The sequence below is a fragment of the Lucilia cuprina genome, chromosome 5 (genome assembly GCF_022045245.1).
Source record: "Lucilia cuprina isolate Lc7/37 chromosome 5, ASM2204524v1, whole genome shotgun sequence".
NCBI lineage: Eukaryota > Metazoa > Arthropoda > Insecta > Diptera > Calliphoridae > Lucilia > Lucilia cuprina.
The window spans coordinates 17,744,336-17,764,126 of NC_060953.1; the positions used below are offsets into that span (position 1 = coordinate 17,744,336).

Below are 19,791 nucleotides of genomic sequence, written 5' to 3' on the forward strand. Positions count from 1 at the left end.
TGTAGTCAAGACTATAGAGTGGATGTTCAAGGCTATAGGCCAATCTATGGTCAGGATTATACACTAATCTACATTCAAGACTATAGAACAGTTTATAGTCCAGACCATAGAGTAGTCTATATACAAGACTATAAATAAGTCTACGGTCAATACTATAGATCTTTACATCAGTTTATATGTAGTCAATATAATAGATCAGTCTATAGTCGATACTATTTATCAGTCTATAGGCAAGATCATGGAGCATTCTGTAGTCAAGACTATAGATCTTTCCATAGTGTAGACTAAAAATCAGTCTATAATCTGTTTATTGTTAAGACACCAGTCAATACTACCGACCAGTCTATAGTCAATACTATAGTCCAGTCTGTATTCAAGCCTATAGAAAGGTCTATATTCAACACTATAGAAGATTTTATAGTCCAGACACTAGATCAGTCTCTGGATAAGATTATAGAAAAGTCTATAATAAAGACTTTATATCAGGTTAGTCTTTACGTCAGTTTATAGTCTTAGATCAGCCTATAATTAATACTATATATTAGTATAAAGTGTAGACCAGACATCATTCTTTAGTCAAGACCATAGAGCATTTTATAGACAAGAATATAGATTTGTTTATAGTCAAGACTATTGACTTTTTAAAAGTTAAGACTACAGAGTTTACTTAACACTAATCTATAGTCAAGTCTTAAGGGCACTTCACACGATCACACTTTACGTACTTAAAGTCGAATGAAAAAGTAATATGAAATTCCATCCGTATTACAAAAAAGAGAATAAAAAAACAGTTTATAGTCCAGACAATAGAGCAGTCTGCAGATAAGGTTATAGAAAAGTCTATAGTAAAGACTTTATATCAGGGTGTCTTTAAATCAGTTTATATTAGTCTAAAGTGTAGACCAAACATCATTCTTTAGTCAAGGCCATAGAGCATTTTATAGACAAGACTAGAGGCTAGTTTATAGTCAAGACTATATATTAGTCTATACTCAATCAAGGCTATAGACTTTTCAAAAGTTTAGACAACAGAGTTGACTTAAGACTAATCTATAGCCAAGTCTTAAGGGCATTTCACACGATCACACTTTACGTACGTAAAGTTTAATGAAGAATTAAAATGAAATTCCATCCGTATATCAAATAAGAGAATTAAATTCATATGATTTATATTTTTTGTATTTACACCATTGTTCTAAAACATTAACAAAGTAAGATGAAAACAGCTGTTTCATTTCTTTTGCAGGTGTTTACATAAAAATACATCCCTCATCTAATGCGACCTTCTTGTTTTTTGAATTATTTAAAAAGAAAAACGAAGAGAGCCATACGACTGTCAAATTTTCCATCCGTATTCTTTCTCTTATGTGTGATGATAGTTTCATTACATATTGCGTTTAAACGATATCATCTGTTCTCTTCTAGACAAAATTTTAACAGATCATTTTACTTGTGTGATCGTGTAAAGCCGGATTTAGTAGTCTCGTTTTATAATTAAAACTATAGTCTGGTCTATAGTTCTGACTATAGACTGATCTGGTTTAAATATAAATAGTTTTTATGTTAAATTTATCTCGTATAATAAATAACTGTATCCCAAATTTTTTAAAGCATTTTTTATCTCGGAAACTTTTCCTTTATCTTAAAAATCATTCATATTTACTAAATAACATTTTATTGGCACTTATGTATGTGTATATAATCTCATTTTTAAATATTTAACAGGCGTTAAAATTTTATCAAAAACATATATGTTTATAAACCCATATAAATCATATTACAATATTTACACTTTTGATATCTTAAATCAAAAACAAAATTTTAGATATTTGTTTTATTTCATTTATTCCTTTGTATATCTTTATTGTTATTCTTTATATACATATATGTACATACTAGCTATACCCAGTGTGCTTCGCTACCCTCATCGTAATGGAATAAAATAAATATCATTATTGTAAATGTATATATATATCTGCAATATCAAAAATTCCTCTTTTAGAGAACTCTTTAAGTTTGATTTTATGATTCTAGTCTCAATATTACAGAAAATTAGAAAAAAGTATTAGTAAAAGAACAAAAAAGTACCAATTTTCGTGCGTGTTTAATTTTATGTTTATATATTCAATATTTTAGAGAGCTCTAAAAGTACCAGTACCAGTGAAGTATGAAAAAGTACCAAAGGACCTATTTTATTTAATTTCATGTTCCTAAGTTCAATATTAAAGAAAATTCAAAAAGTACCAGAAAATATTCCAGTTTATATTTTCATTTACTCAAGTCCCTGATTGCTTTCAAAGATTCTAATTGACTCCGGGCTCCACATGCTTAATTTCATGTTTCTAGCATCAATATTATAAAAAACACAAAAAGTACCTTTTGAAGAACGAAAAAGTACCCTTTAGAGGTTCTCACTTAATCCATGCTCTAAACGCTTAATTTCATGTTTCTAGGTCCAATATTATAGAAAATTCAAAATGTACCTTTTAAAGAACGGAAAAGTACCAAAAAGTCCCCTTTTATAGGTCCTCACTTAATCCGTGCTCTACATGCTTAATTTCACGTTTCTAGGTTCAATATTATACAAAAATCCAAAAAGTACCTTTTGAAGAACGAAAAGGTTTCAAAAAGTCCCTTTTATATGTTCTCACTTAATCCATACTCTACATACTTAATTTCATGTTTCTAGGTTCAATATTATAAAAAATTCAAAAAGTACCTTTTGGATGAACGAAAAGTCCTCTTTTATAGTTTCTCATTTACTCCGGGCTCTACGTGCTTAATTTCATGTTTCTTAGGTTAAATTTTATAGAAAACACAAAAGTACCTTTTGTATAACGAAACAGTACCAAAAGTCTCCTTTTATAGATTCTCATTTACTCGGGCTCTACATGCTTAATTTCATGTTTCTAGGTTCAATATTATCCAAAAATCCAAAAAGTACCTTTTGAAGAACGAAAAAAGTACCAAAGTCCCCTTTTATAGGTTCTCACTTAATCCATCCTCTACATACTTAATTTCATGTTTCAATGTTCAATATTATAGGAAATTAAAAAAGTACCTTTTGAAGAACGAAAAAGTACCAAAAAGTCCCCTTTTATAGATTCTCATTTACTCCGGGCTCTACACACTTAATTTCATGTTTCTAGGTTCAATATTATAGGAAATTCAAAAAGTACCTTTTGAAGAACGAAAAAGTACCAAAAAGTCCCCTTTTATAGATTCTCATTTACTCCGGGCTCTACATGCTTAATTTCATGTTTCTAGGTTAAATTTTATAGAAAACTCAAAAGTACCTTTTCTAGAACGAAACAGTACCAAAAAGTCTCCTTTTATAGATTCTCATTTACTCCGGGCTCTACATGCTTAATTTCATGTTTCTAGGTTCAATATTATACAAAAATCCAAAAAGTACCTTTTGAAGAACGAAAAAGTACCAAAAGTCCCCTTTTATAGGTTCTCACTTAATCCATCCTCTACATACTTAATTTAATGTTTCTAGGTTCAATATTATAGGAATTCAAAAAGTACCTTTTGAAGAACGAAAAATACCAAAAAATCCCCTTTTATAGATTCTCATAAAAAGTACCTTTTGTAGAACGAAACAGTACCAAAAAGTCTCCTTTTATAGATTCTCATTTACTCCGGGCTCTACATGCTTAATTTCATGTTTCTAGGTTCAATATTATACAAAAATCCAAAAAGTACCTTTTGAAGAACGAAAAAGTACCAAAAGTCCCCTTTTATAGGTTCTCACTTAATCCATCCTCTACATACTTAATTTCATGTTTCTAGGTTCAATATTATAGAAAATTCAAAAAGTACCTTTTGAAGAACGAAAAAATACCAAAAAATCCCCTTTTATAGATTCTCATAAAAAGTACCTTTTGTAGAACGAAACAGTACCAAAAAGTCTCCTTTTATAGATTCTCATTTACTCCGGGCTCTACATGCTTAATTTCATGTTTCTAGGTTCAATATTATACAAAAATCCAAAAAGTACCTTTTGAAGAACGAAAAAGTACCAAAAGTCCCCTTTTATAGGTTCTCACTTAATCCATCCTCTACATACTTAATTTCATGTTTCTAGGTCAATATTATTGGAAATTCAAAAAGTACCTTTTGAAGAACAAGAAATACCAAAAAGTCCCCTTTTATAGATTCTCATTTACTCCGGTCTCTACATTCTTAATTTCATGTTTCTAGGTTCAATATTATACAAAAATCCAAAAAGTACCTTTTGAAGAACGAAAAGGTTTCAAAAAGTCCCCGTTTATATGTTCTCACTTAATCCAGGCTCTACATACTTAATTTCATGTTTCTAGGTTCAATATTATAAAAAATTCAAAAAGTACCTTTTGATGAACGAAAAGTCCCCTTTTATAGATTCTCATTTACTCCGGGCTCTACATGCTTAGTTTCATGTTTCTAGGTTAAATTTTATAGAAAACACAAAAGGTATCTTTTGTAGAACGAAACAGTACCAAAAAGTCTCCTTTTATAGATTCTCATTTACTCCGGGCTCTACATGCTTAATTTCATGTTTCTAGGTTCAATATTATACAAAAATCCAAAAAGTACCTTTTGAAGAACGAAAAAGTACCAAAAGTCCCCTTTTATAGGTTCTCACTTAATCCATCCTCTACATACTTAATTTCATGTTTCAATGTTCAATATTATAGGAAATTAAAAAAGTACCTTTTGAAGAACGAAATAGTACCAAAAAGTCCCCTTTTATAGATTCTCATTTACTCCGGGCTCTACATACTTAATTTCATGTTTCTAGGTTCAATATTATAGGAAATTAAAAAAGTACCTTTTGAAGAACGAAAAAGTACCAAAAAGTCCCCTTTTATAAATTCTCATTTACTCCGGGCTCTGCATACTTAATTTCATGTTTTTAGGTTCAATATTATAGGAAATTCAAAGAGTACCTTTTGAAGAACGAAAACAGTACCAAAAAGTCCACTTTTATAGATTTTCATTTACTCCGGGCTCTACATGCTTAATTTCATTAACGAAATAAAAATTCTATTCCAAAATGTTGCAACATCGTAGTGGGAGCCCGTTATTACGTATTTATATGTATAAGTTAATAAACCAAAATCAATGTTTTATGAAAAAAGTACCAAAAAATAGGTACAATTTTCACCCCTTAAACATCCGAATAACCAAAAAGTACTAAATTTATATTTTTATTTTTTCGTCAAGTTATGAAGGAGTCAAAAATATTGTTTGAATGTTCACTGGTTTAAAAGATACATGGGGTGCAAAAAAAGTACCAAAATACAGTTTTTACCCGTTTATTCCCTAAAGGGGCCGAAATTGAAAAAAGTACCAGACACCTGTCCGCTTATTTTTTAAATGAACGACGATAAGCTTTAAACTATTTTTGTATCTTTTCTAGTTTAGGAGATATGAGGTTACCGATTTTACCCGTTTTTATCCCGTCTTAGTGGATCTATTTGGTGGGAGACCAACCCCCTGTCCAAATTTCAGCTCTTAAGCTTTAACCGTTTAGGCTGTGCGATGATGAATCAGTCAATCAGTCAGTCAGTCAGTCAGTCAGTAACGTTAGAATTTTATATATATAGATAATAATAACTTGTATTTCAATATTGATTTATTCATCATAAATAATTATGAAATGAACTATATTAATAAGACTTATCTTACTTTTTAAATTTTTGTTTAATATTGAGTTTTATTTATATTTATTTTTTTAAAGGCAAATAAAATACAACTACCAAAAATTATTTTCTTTTAATTTTTAAGTGCAAGATTAATATTGATAAAGTGAAAAGGTTTCCCTTATCTTTTGGGTAATTTATTTATTTGTCATTTGATTGAACTTTTAAAAGTTAAGATTGGAATGCGATTTTAGTAGTTGTTCACGCATTAGTTGCAAGCACTGTACTTTTCCCTTATTGTGTTTTAAAAAGTTTTTAAATGTTTTTTTTTTAGAATTTATCAAGATTTTAGTTTAAGAGTACAACTTATTAATTAATTAATTTTTATGTCATAAAGTAGTTAATTAAACAATAAGATTTTCTTTTTATATGTGTAATAGCGAAATTAGCAATTTAATGGTTTTATTTGCGACAAAGTAAATGTTTTTAACATCCGTTAAAAGTTTAAAAGAAATTTATTTGATTGTACATTGTTAGTTAAAATGCAAAAGGCCCCAACTTATATTTTATTTTACTTAAATAAGACTTTTCACATTTCTTTCTCAAAAGGGTAAGGAATTGAAATTGGTCCCCTAAATTTTTGCTTTCTCAAATGATGATTCCCAAGAATCAAGGAGAGGAAGCACTTTTTTTATTAAAACTTATTTGTAGAGTTTCAAAAACGCCTTTTGTGTTATAAAGTTTCTCAACATATATTAAACGATTGTTATATAAAGCCAGTGTAGACTAGATATTTTGCTCTGTTGGAAATTGCAAAACTTTGATCCCATTAAGAGGGCCATGATCATTAAGAGGAATGGATCTTTATAGCTAACATTCGAGGGTATATGATGTTATACGAATGGCTCTAAGCTGGAAGGAAGAACGTGTATGAGGATATACATCATAGTTTTCCAGATCACAACCTGGCGGAAATCCGAGCTATTACTGAATGTTAAAATAGGGTCATGGCCAAGTGTAACATAAGAGCAAACATTCAAGGGAATCTGCTGTTATACGAATGGCTCTAAACTAGACGATATAAAGTGTATTAAACGTGTATGAGGATATACATCATGGTCTTCCTGATCACAACCAAGCGGAAATCCAAGCTATTACTGAATGTTAAAATTTGGTCATGACCAAGTGGAAAATCAAAGCAAAAACTCAAGGGAATCTGCTGTTATACAAATGTCTCTAAGCTTGAAGATGGAACGTGTATGTATATCTAGATCACAGTCAGCTATTTGTAAATGTCTAAAATTGGCTATATTAAAGGTAACGTAAACATATGCGTATTTTTAAATTCAGACATTTGTTTAGGACCACACAAATCGTATGGTAGTAAGCCAAACGAAAGGAGAACTAATTTAGACTATAGACCAGTCAACAATCAAGATTACAGACCACTATATTTAGAAATATCGACCAGTCAATAGTCAGTACAATAGACCTGTCTATAGTCAAGACTATAGAATAGACTATAGTTTAGACTATAGAACAGTATATAGTTAAGGCTATAGAACAATCTGCAGTCAAAAATATAGATAAGTATACACTCATTAATATGCACCAGTCAGTAGTCAAGAATATACATCAGTCTATATATAAGACTATATAGTGCAGACCAAACTAAGAAATAGAGAACTAGAAGTCAGTAGTAGCCAAACCGAATTTACTGGCTGAACTATGTATATCAAACTAACCTAATATTACAATGGTCTTAAAGAGGTTCTTAGATTTAGAAAGGTAAATAATTGAAATAACTCAAGAACTAGAATCCCTAGCATCTAGCATCCTAGATATATTTAACGAAGTGCTAAGTGAGAACTACGCAATCCATACATGGAAGTACACGGTCTACAAGATGGTTCTATGTAATTCAGGTTATTAAGCATATTGTTGACTAAAAATTATAATGGTCCATGCTTGTATAACATATATACAGGTATGGACCACACACAGTACTCAAATTTGCAATTAATGATCTAAGTACTTAGATCATTAACTCCAATAAGTGTTGCAGGATATAGATCATTATAAAATTAGGTAGAGGGATTTACATTGAAGTTATTTATGCAGATATTAATGTTAATAGGTGAATTTTGATCAACAAGTAATTTTCTGAAGGCAAACTTGTATAGGAGCTAGAGTCAAATGAATTCCGATCTTTAAAAAATCTTTAATATTATTTAGTCTAATACATATAAAACTAAGTTTTTCCAAGAGATACAATAACATTTAAAATCTTTACCAGCTCGTATGACCTATTCGGGTGGTACAGATTGTATGGAATATAGACGAAATAATGAACCAATTTTAATTTTTTTTCAATAAAATTGACTAAAAGTGATTCTTAATATACTCAAAAAGAAATTCTGAGCGGGTTAAAGTTGAGAGAGGACCAATATTTTTCAAATAAATCGTTAGATAACAATTTACCGATATCGTTTAAAATTATAATTTTTACAGTGATTTTGAAAACAATCATAAACAAATTCGGTGGTATAAAAAATAACGGTAAGATAAAGTTTATTCGTATGGCCCTGGAAATTTAATGTTTGACATACATTATTTCTATTAATATGTATTTGCTGAGCTGTATTGTAACATACTCAGCTGGATTGTAAGTTCTAACAAAATAGGCAGTTCCCTAACTAGTGTGGATCTCCAGCTTAATACCATTTAACTTTTTCATTAGACTTGTGAAGTGCCCTTTATTATAGTTTTCTCTAGAATAAATATGACGTCCACAGGGCTTTATATATTTACCGACAGCCAGTAGACAATTTTTAGCGATATCAAGTGATAGAATTAAATCTAAGACCGTATTGGATAGTAAAAAAATTTTACATCAAATGGGAACATGGCATTGCTAATAGCATCACTAGAGTCTTTTCACCTGATGTTGAGTTCGCCTCTTCTATCGGCTTTAATCAGTGACTGCCTTCTTCTTTGTTCGGGGTAGATTGAGCTTATCTCAGAAGACCTGTTATTCCCCAAAGGGGCTACTATGACAAGAGATTGGATAACTCGAGTAATTGAGCAAAGTTCACGTATACTGCCACCGGCGTGTACGAAGCACAATGGGGCAAGGCGGTGGTGAATCGCAAAAAAGCTCACTCAATGGTTGAAAAATACCTCCGTGAAATATGCCAACACTGCAGGTTTAAAGCACTCGACATTCATCATATGGGTAGTTACTAGACCTCTTGAAAGTAGTGGACAACGAAAGGGCGAAGGTAATAGCTTTAAAGGGAAGGCAGTCAACCTGACGAACGCAAAATCATTCAACCCAACTAAAGCTCAATTTAAAATATCTGCGGTGGTTAGAACCACAAAGATCCTATGGCGTGACCTGATGAGAGCAAAATAAGAAATCTTCTCAAGTCTAATGTTAATATGACACACAGAATTACGACTACATCTATACAAAATTTGACGTACGGATTAAAGGACTGTATAAATCCTATACCGACAAATTGCTAACAAATTTCGTGTTCTTATGATGACTTGTGCGGATTCAAACGAATGTAGATCATGTGAAGAGGACAGTAACTTTCTTTAACACTGTCACTGTATTCGTTAAATTTAGAACTTAGTATCTTGAAAGGGATTTTAATCCGAAAATAATACTCCTCAACACTTCTCAAGGCAATAGGCCCGACAGTAGCCTGATTTGTTGTAGTATACATTCTTCTATAAACCTAACCTAAACTTCTCCGAAAACATATTAAGAACTAGTATTTTTTTTAACAAAAATTCGAATGTATAATTTGATCAACTTCATCTGAATATAAGACTATTTTTGTGCCTATTTAGTTTTCTTTGGCCCTGTATATAATGTATTTCTAATTGGATCCATTTACTCTGACATTTATTGTTTAAAATTTATTATGTCTATAAAATATAAACAAACCTTAACTTGTAGATATTTTTTGAGGCAAATAGGTCATTGCTATTTATTGAAATATATAGCATTTTCACATCTAAATAGTGGGCGTTAAAGATTTTTAAAAGTTGGACAGAAAGATGTCTCAGTTAAAGAATACTTTTAAAAGCCAAAAAAGCAGAAAACAAAATTTAAAAATTTAATTTATAAAACTTTTACGAGACTTTTGCTTAAAATTTAAGATTCTGAGTTATCACTATATTTCAGAAACAAAATATCGGACAAGAACTTTATTTATAATTATTTTTTTTATATAAACCTTTGATTCAGCATATCGAAGATAAATTGTAAAGAAAATTTAAATTTTTCATGAGAATCATTCGATAATTGAAAAAATTTCACTTTAATATTCTTTTTTTTCAAATTACTCATTATTTACGTTGTTTTGTTTTAACTTTAGACAAAAAAAAAAAAAAAAAAACAACTAATTAACTTTTTGTGTAAAAAAAACATTCCAATTTTAAATGAATTTTTTCCATTGCAACAAAGTATTGTCATTTTTGTTGTTGTTTTTAATTTAATGACAAAATTAAACACTGTGCTGTCAATAATAAACCGTTACAAATTATAGAGCAAAAACCACAAACAATATGCAATTTATAAAAATTGCATCTAAAAAACAAACACAAAAACTCACCTTTTTTTACGAAAGATGTAACCAAAATTCAGAGCGTAATTTATATAAAATTTTTAAGTTTTTGTTTTTCTTTCTTTCTTCAAAACCTTGACAATGGCAACACAATTTACACAAGGAATTTAAAAAAAATATTTACAACAAAACAAACAACTTTGTTTAAATAGAAATACGCGCAAAAACGCACAAATTATATACAAAATTTTACACAAAAAAAAACTTTATATAACAAATTAATATTTCAAATTTTCTTAAGGACTTTTGTTATAAGTTTCCCAAAAAAAGTCCTTTTTCTTAATGATTAGAAAGTAAAACAAATTGTTAAAGGGACGCTTTAGGAAGAAGTTATTTTCTTTTTTTTTTTGGTTTCTTGTAAATGGACCGCGCGTCACGAATACGTTTTAAAGACTGTTCATGATATTCTGATATAGCGGGCGTTGTAGTTTAAAACACAAACTATGTCCGACTACAACAGCGACGACAACGACGATATCAGAATAATTATAATACAATAACAAACCCCACAAACACTCTCAGAACGTCAGACAACAGTCCGAGTTAATAAGCACAGCCAATTTTACACACTCGTTCACTCACTCGAAGTAGTATTATTAACATTTCGTTCAATCAGTAAATAACAGCAACAGCACCAACAGTACCAGCACCAGCAGCAGCAGTAACAACTGCAACAACAACATGAAAATAATCCGTAGTGATTGAAAGTGACTGAAGAATAACAGCAGTCAAAACATGAGATTTCAGTTGTTTATATCAGTGTGTGCAGCGTAAAAAATGTTCTTTTTTCTGACTTTACTTTCAAGTGAAATGGTTGAGTGCCCGGTTTACTTCGCTAAGCGAAATCAAATGCAACTATATACATCATGGTATTAGTCAGAAATGGATATTTTATTTGGACTTGAGTCAATTATAGACTTAACTGTTCAGATGTCGAAAGAGTGATACATTTGTTATGTCAAATCTTTTGTGATTTTCTTTAAGATGGAATCAAATATGGGTATAGGGTCATGGATTATGTACCGATTCTTAAGAAATTTGTTAGAGACTTTATACAGTTATGCTATGTATACACGATAGTTAGATCTTACAACGTTGACAGTAAAACGTACAGAAAATGTCTAATAATACTGTCAACTTACAAATTTGGTCTTGCAATATTTTAGGTAATGATTTTTCTGACAACGTTGCAAATGAAAAAATTGTAAGTTTAGATGATTGTTAGACATTTTCTGAAGATTTTACTGACAACGTTGTAAGATCTGACAACCGTGTATCACGGCTTTTATAAACGTTAAAGTAAATAGGACTTTATATGAGAGCTAAAAGTTTTAAGAAAGTAAATTTCAAAAAATGATACCAATAAGATTCATTAAACAAATTCTTATTTAAACAGCCTTTTAAAAAGTACCATTTGATGGACGAAAAAGTCGTCTCTTATATGCAGATTCTCATTCAATTAAGATCAAAAGAAAATGTACCAAAATAGTTCCCTGTTATTTCTCCTTTCGAAAAATTATATCATTCATCAATGGCGTTTAATAGGGTGTGGCAGGGTTTCAAAGCTAATTGTCTGGGAGACTGCTTTTATCGAGCTTTCTCAATCTATCGTAAGGAGTATGATATTTTATGATATAGTTCCCTTTCTTGCCATTCTAGTTCCATTCTGTCCAAGACCTTTAAAACTTCGGGAAATGAATTAAATATGAATAACTCACTTAAACAAGATATAATACTAATTTTTAAATGGAGATATAGAGTTGATTTTAACACCCGGAGTCGGATTTATTTCTTAGTGGTCTTTTTCATCCACAGGGTAAGCTTCTTTGATGACTCGCCACTTATACCCAGGTGGCAATTTTTATACGTGGTTCTACTGGTCCATGTAAAAGTACTTTGGCCAAGTACCTATTGCAGCCCCATTGCTTAACTTCACATTCCTTTACAAGCAGATGAGTTGGCGAGTGTTGAGTCGGCAACAACACCTAGACCGAAATACGAGTCCATTAAATAAGCCGAGGACTTGGTTCTTACTTACAGAGTGCACATTGTGGTAAATCTGGTTTTTCCCGAACATACCTGTAACTACTGACACTTCTTATTCATTCGACACACTCACTCAGGGTAAACGGGCGGGTGAGATCCAATTACACCTACATCCATCCTTTTACGTATACACTTAGCATGAATTCATTTCCAACACTTAGTCCCGCAGTCACTCCTCTGTGGGGTATCTGTTGTTTCGGCAACGGCATCGAACATCCCGAAATGTAGACATACTCCCGAAAGGGATCTCATCAATAAGCAGGACAAGAAAAAGTTCTTAATTCTGCCCTGCGGAACACCCGTTCCCGTAGTACCACCAAATTATGTGGTTCTCTCGACCCCAGGGCAAGTAAAGGCATACGATAAATTTGATCATCACCAATTTATAGTCCCGGCAGACTTGATCGTTAGAATAAAGTGCGATATCTGCTTTAATCAAACTAATTAACCGAGTAAAGTGGATGGCGAAGGTACTAATTGGTGACAATAGGGTATCAAAGGTATCATTATGTTTCATTGTTCTATTGATGTAGATCCCAAAGATCTCCTGAAGAATACACAGTCGATTGACTTGTGGATCGCATAATGCATTACAGGGAAATATCATTCTTTAGTTGTATTTTCCGCCCCTAGGTAAAGGTTGTACGAATTGAATGTTAAAAAAAATACTTTATCATTTTCCCTCCCATAAACTATTTTCATTTAATCCCTCCTTAATATCAAAATTTCGTACTTATAGTGTCATCAGTTGGAGTCTGTGCGTTGGTGAATCTGTCACTCATTAACATACTTAAATTTAATATATTTTCTTCTTTTCAATATTTTATTAATTTTATTTCATGGATTTTCTCCAGCGCTGTTATCGTCAGTTTGTGGAGAGGGGTTCAGTTGGCGGTAGTCTTACTGTTGATGATGAGCTATTTCTACATTATAGTCTTATTAACAAATTTAATAAATTGAAAAAAATTAAACAAAACCAAAAAAGACCCGTATTTCTTGAAATAATTTAATTTAAACACACACGCACACATTTTTATTATTAACTCAATAATTTTCTACACAATTCTTTGCTCTCTTTTATTTTATACGCAGCATCCTTTTTGCAGCAGTAAGTAAACAAATGTTAAGTTTTATGTTAAAATTCAGCATCTCTCTTTTGTTTAATACTTTTACTTAATTTGTCCTTCACCAAGGACACATTGCATAAAAGTTGTGCTTTCTGACAACGTGCTTTTTTCTACGTACGTGTAGAATATTATTAAAATTCATGCACAGTACACAATTCGTCAGGCGTGGGTGGATTGGAAAGTAATTAGACTTGGGAATAATAATAATAATAATGTATGTGTAGATGCACAATTATTAACTACGCATATAATTGGAAATAAATATTTATTTTGCTGCCAAAAGTATGAACTTTGTTAAAAAAGTTAAAGTAACCAAATAATGGGACGTTTATTATACCCTACACCACTATAGTGGGTAGGGTATTATACGTTTGTGCTGATGTTTGTAACATACAAAATTATTGGCCCAATACCCACCTTAAAGTATACCGATCGATTCAGAATCATTTTTTGAGTCGATTAAGACATGTCCGTCCGTCCGTCCGTCTGTCCGGCTGGCTGGCTGGCAGTACATGTAAACCTTGTGCGCAAGGTACAGGCGGCAATTTTCAAGATAATTTGATGAAATTTAGACCAAGCTTGTTTTTTGGCACAGGGACGAAGCCTATTGAAAATGAAAATCGGTCCATTATTTCACCTAGCCCCCATACAACCGTACCTCCCGATTTGAACTTTTTATGCCATAATTACGTCAAATATTCTATTATCTCTCTAAAAATTGGCACAAATAAGTTTTGTATAAGTATAAATGACACTGCAGATTTTCGTAAGGATCGGCTCTTATTTGACCCTAGCCCCTATACAAACCCCCCTTCAAAAAATGTATTAAACGTCTAAAATTGACTTGTAACCATTTGTATCGCAATGAAACTGAACAAAACTTACTGTTATTTAAAAATATATCCTTTTCCCAAATTTACCGAGGATCGGCCCATATTTGACCTATATAAAACCTCATTTTGAAATTTTAGTTCTTTTTATCAATAAATTGCTTAAATATTTTGAAATTACGGTAATATTCAACATAAAAGTTTCTTTATAAAAAATAAAAATTTTAAAAATATACTCATGGTCGGCCATGCGCGACTATACTTTCCTACTTGTTTTTTATTGTCTTTGTGGATCTGGTTATTTAACTTGCACTCCCATATTTTTGGGAACAGTTTAAATTTTTCCACTACAATGCTAAAGTTAAGAATTTAGATTTCTATAAGTCCCATTTTGCCAACTAGTTCTAAAGTATTTTTTCATTATACCCACGCATTATTCTTAATATGAAATTCGCACGTCTATCAAGAGCTTAAGCTTATATATTATTGAATTGGCCCCCAGACCTCAGCAAGGATTATAAGTAGTTGTTAAAGATAAGATATAGTTCTGTAAAATATATTAAATAGAAAGCAATCCTCTGGAAAACATGATCAGTCTGCGAATACTCCGCTTGAAAAATTAGTATGTTATCTTGGCGACTTTACGCAGCATGAATATATAAAGCGTGTTAGCAGTAGTTCAGACTTTACAAAATCTTAAATTAGATGAGTTTTTCTTCTCGATTGATGCTAAGGGAAACAGTTTATACCTGAGAGTCATGAGAAAACTGAGCTTTAAACATAAACCTCGGAGAAAGGCTATTGCTTAAAAAATTTATGTCTGGGCTTAAGGTAGACTTTAAACCAACAAATATAACTTTAATAGTGCTAGAATGAGAACCACTAACAATGTCTGGGATTCCACTTTCGGAATCCACAGTTATAACTGAAGATGATCATACGCTATCGTTAAATCAGCTGATTTAATAGTTGTAGGTTGATGGCATGTTAGGCTAGCGTAATGACTGAAACTTTTACTAAATAGTCAATTGTATAGTTACTCAATGGATCTGGGAAATAAGAGTCTTTCTGGGTTCGTGACCTGCTTACAAACGGAGCCCTTTATTGTTAATACTGAGTATGATACACTGCATTGCTCGGTGCACAGTATAGACACTCTACTCCTGGGAATTGTATTGTTTATGTGGTTACTCAGCATAGGTTGTATGTATCTGCAAAATCAGAAGCTATCTGGGTCCCTAAATTATAGTACGTGCCGTATTCGTGAAATGCTTATAAATGGGGTCCTCTATTGGTAATATTGGACATACACTGTATTGCTAGGTGTCCTTGGACTGGACAATAGATCAGTAGTAATGTTAAGGCCAGTATAAACACTATACTCTAGGGAATTATATTATTTCTGTGGCTGCTCAGCAAAGATTGTTCGTCAATCTAGCGAACTGAACGGACCACCCGTTCCCGTGGTATCATATTATATGGTTCTCTAGACCCCATGTAAAATCATTCCAAGTAAAATGTCTATAAACGGGCCAACTGGACTTTTTTTACTTTTGTTCTCCTGCAAAGTAGTTCGCAAGAGTTTAGATATATCGAGATGGCCGACTAGATATATTCTTGCAAGACATTTAGTACCACTTTTCAAACGGAGACACTAACGTGTTAATTCTATACTTTTCTATAGTCTAAGTCTGAGTTACGTTTAACGCGATGGATATTCAAAATCTATTATGCAACATTTAGTCAACAAGTTAGTGATGACCGATTCGAAAAGCAACCATTCGATACCAGTATGTCAAAGAAATCTTTGTTAAGCTGAGAATATTGGCTTGTGAAAACTAAGGCATCTCTGTAAACTGTGTCATCACTAGTTTTTAGTCCCGGCAGAATAGAGGTACCTCTGATCTTAATAATTATGTCCGAGTCTTAAAACATACTCTTAGTGACGAAAGAATTTTTACAGTTTCTCAGTGCAAGAAATACTATTGATCTTGGCATTGTTTGCACCAATTACACTCATATGTGAGCCGGTGCTACTCCACCGAACGAAGGTACTAATTGGTGACAGTAGGATACCAAAATTTTCATGTTCTTTAGTCGTATTTTCCGCCCCTTTGTAGAGTAAACTTCTAACAGAAGTTTTACGACCTAAGCAGATTTAAATTGAATTTGAATACAAACTACTTAAGACGATCCCACATAACTTTTCTACACAACATTTTGACAGATCATTTTACCTGTGTGTGCGTGTGAAGGAAGGGTGGTGAATTTGAGGAGGCATTCTATTTGAGGATTTTAAATGAATTGGCCAAAAATTTGACACCAAGACTTGATCTCTTCAAAATCAACATAACACTGAATGACTTTGACATATGTTATCAGATCTACATATGTATGTCACAAACTGCCGGTCCACACTAGGAAACTTTTTTTGGGAAACTTTTAATTTTGCGTAAGAGAGATAGAATATCATTCATCTCTCTAGCGGTACGGAGTTTCCCATACTCGGAAACTTGTTTTATTTTGTTATTCTTCTCATTTGTACAACAACAAATAAATGTAACTGATACGTACCCAGCAGTTCGGCGGGACAGTCCCGAACTGACCACTTAACCTAACACTTGTGGTGGCCCCTAGCCACCTGACTACCTAGGTGAGCGACCATTTTAACATGGGCTTGTCCTACAAGGAAGTCAATCGTCACTCTACACCCTACAAAGAGATAGTAAAGAGACGATTGCCTTCGCTCTCGCTTACAAAGGGGACACTAAAGTGTCGACTGTCTTCATTCTCGATTACAAAGAGTTTATTTGTGACGAAAGACCAAAAACATGCGAATTGGAGTCAGCCAGGCGGTAAGATATTAATCAACCAGATGGTGGCATATTAGTAGAAAGTAATAATAATTTTTCCAAAAGATGGGTAAAATAACTACTTTCGGAAGTACAACAAAAAACAACTTTTAAGAGTATAATCTTTAGGTTACTTGAGGACAGTAAAGAGACGACTGTTTCCGCTCCCGCTTACAAATGGGACACTAAAGTGACGACTGTCTTCATTCTCGATTACAAAGGGTACATTCGTGACGAATGACCCAAAACATACGAATTACAATCATCCAGGTGGGTAACTATTAGTGGAAATTACTGTCTTTTTCGTATGCATTGACTCTTTGTCGAACTGCTGGGTCGTTTCTGAAACAAAAGTTTCTATATGTGGACATTAAGGAAAAAAGTTTCTCAACAAAAGTATCCTAGTGTGGACCAGTTCAAAGTATACGGAGATATCAATGAGATATTGTTTAGCTTTTGAAAACATCTGTGGGAATAGATAAATACATACGTATATAAATCAGAGATTATAACTTTGTGGAAAAGTGTTTATTAAGAAAATAATCTTACTACATAAATTTAGTATTTTCTTCTAGATGCACCCACGTAAAACAAACGCAATTTTCATGCTCCATTTAAAATCTCTGTTTTTTCATAAAGGTAATATTCATATACAAGTAAATTTCAATTTATGTCGAAATTCACTACGACAATTGGACCAAACAACTAATGCGTATATGGAAATACTATATCCAATCTTCTTCTCATTGTATGTAGTTAAAAAAGGTTAAATTGTATAATTTTCTATTGTTTTCAGTGTTATTTTATTAATATAATTGTCTCATCAATTACGTTGGTCAATGCGTACTTGTATCTAAGATGCTGCTTCAGTATTGCTTTTTTGATTTACTGAGTAAAATGAAACATGTGGAAAGAAAAGGTGTGTCGTATCATAAAAATGTGATCTAATTTTTTGATCAGTCGCAATTCAGGTCTGAGTTGGGGAACAACTCTCGCGTCATCGTGATTATTTCTTAAACGCGTTCAGGCTTGTGTTTGTTGCCTGGCTTTCGACAGTTTTGCGTCTCGCTCGCACTGGTGTAATGTATTACTTCATGTAACTGTTCAAAGTTACATGTTGTCTACATTAACCTCGTGCTTTCGTTTTACCTCAAGTGAGGTTATGTTTTATTGGTGGAGACCATAGAATACTCAAACGTTTTTAACTGGTGGAGACCATAAAATACTCACGATATAACCTGGTGGAGACCATTTAAACTCAAATATATACTGGTGGAGACCATTAATACTTTTGATGAAATCAAGTCCGGATGCTCCAACTTCCTATATGAAGGTATAGGTCGGTTGGTGGGGTTTTCTCTGGACAAACGTGTGATAACCTGGCAATATGAGTGCTTGATGCACCGCCATCCTAATCAAAACCCAAAAAAAAAAAAAAATAATTTTTTGATTAATATACAAAATAAAAATGTACATTAAAAGGTTATGAACTTGGTCCATCATACTTTTCATCATTGTTTACCCTTCATCAGGGTGATGTGATGTTATTGGTGTACGCCATACAGTGTTGGGCAAAACAAACTCTGTATTTTAAGTTAAAAATATGAACATTTATGGAATTTATATATAGAAACATATTTACAGCAAAACTGCTCTTTGAACTGGTCAAAAGGGGTTATAGGACAAATCATCAATATATACAAGACACATTAGAAGGTTATATACAATCATCGGACGTGATTGATCTTATACCAGACACAGAATATGTCGGAAACGCTAATCCCAGATAGAATGTCTGGGTCAAGCGAACATTAGCGCAAATACCAGTTATACCAGTTATACGGATGGCTCTACATTGGGGGACAAATTATATGGGTATCAGTAGAGTCGGTAACGAAAGGACAAAAGTATTAGTTTTTAAGGGAAGGGAGCTCGAGGCAGTTAACTTGACAAACGTATAACCATTCGACGCAACAAAAGCTTAACTAAAAATATGGGTGAGAGAATGCCATAAGGCCTCTTGCAACAATGGAACAGTGGGTAGAAAATGAGCAAGTCTGAAGTTAGTATGATGGTACGTATTCTGAGTGGACACACAGGATTACGAGCACATCTATGCAAAATTGGACGTGCGGATTCAGACGTATGTATGTAGAACATGTGGAGAGGTCAGTGAAACTCTGGAGCAATTTCTTTTCAGGAAATAACATTCCTGACTAACACAGATTCTTAGGAATAATGTTCAGGAAACTGAGTTTCTGAATACTGAAAAATAATTTATTCAGTTCCCTAGGCCTTTAGTATATTTCTCGGATTTGATGTAGTATACATACACATATCAACCTAAACTAACCTATCTAATACATAGACGCAGTGGTCGAAAAAATGTATTTTTTACGTTATTTTTCTGATCTTCCAAGTCTTCTTATGACCTTAACTAATGAAGGACTTATAACAGCAAGGATCCAAATTAGTTATACTGGGGGGCGAAGAGACCCTGGAGATATCTGAATATCAACTAAAACAGATGTCAGTTTTTCCCAAGAAATACAAGAATTCCTGTTTATACTGAACATAGGATCTAGGTCAATATCACCATATCACCGTAGGAGAGCCATAACTGAATACTCTTTCAGTGGTAAGCTATGCATTGAATGAACTTGATG

General features: G+C 32.5%; 1 protein-coding gene across 1 annotated transcript in view; it reads right to left on the reverse strand.

The window, feature by feature from the left end:
* Nucleotides 1-10,489, reverse strand: part of LOC111677119 (facilitated trehalose transporter Tret1) — a 70,280-nt gene extending 59,791 nt beyond the window's left edge. The window contains exon 1 of the mRNA XM_046951681.1: nucleotides 10,259-10,489. The gene's annotated coding sequence lies outside the window, so the exon portion shown is untranslated. The remainder of the gene's footprint in view (nucleotides 1-10,258) is intronic.
* Nucleotides 10,490-19,791: the final 9,302 nt, after the last annotated feature.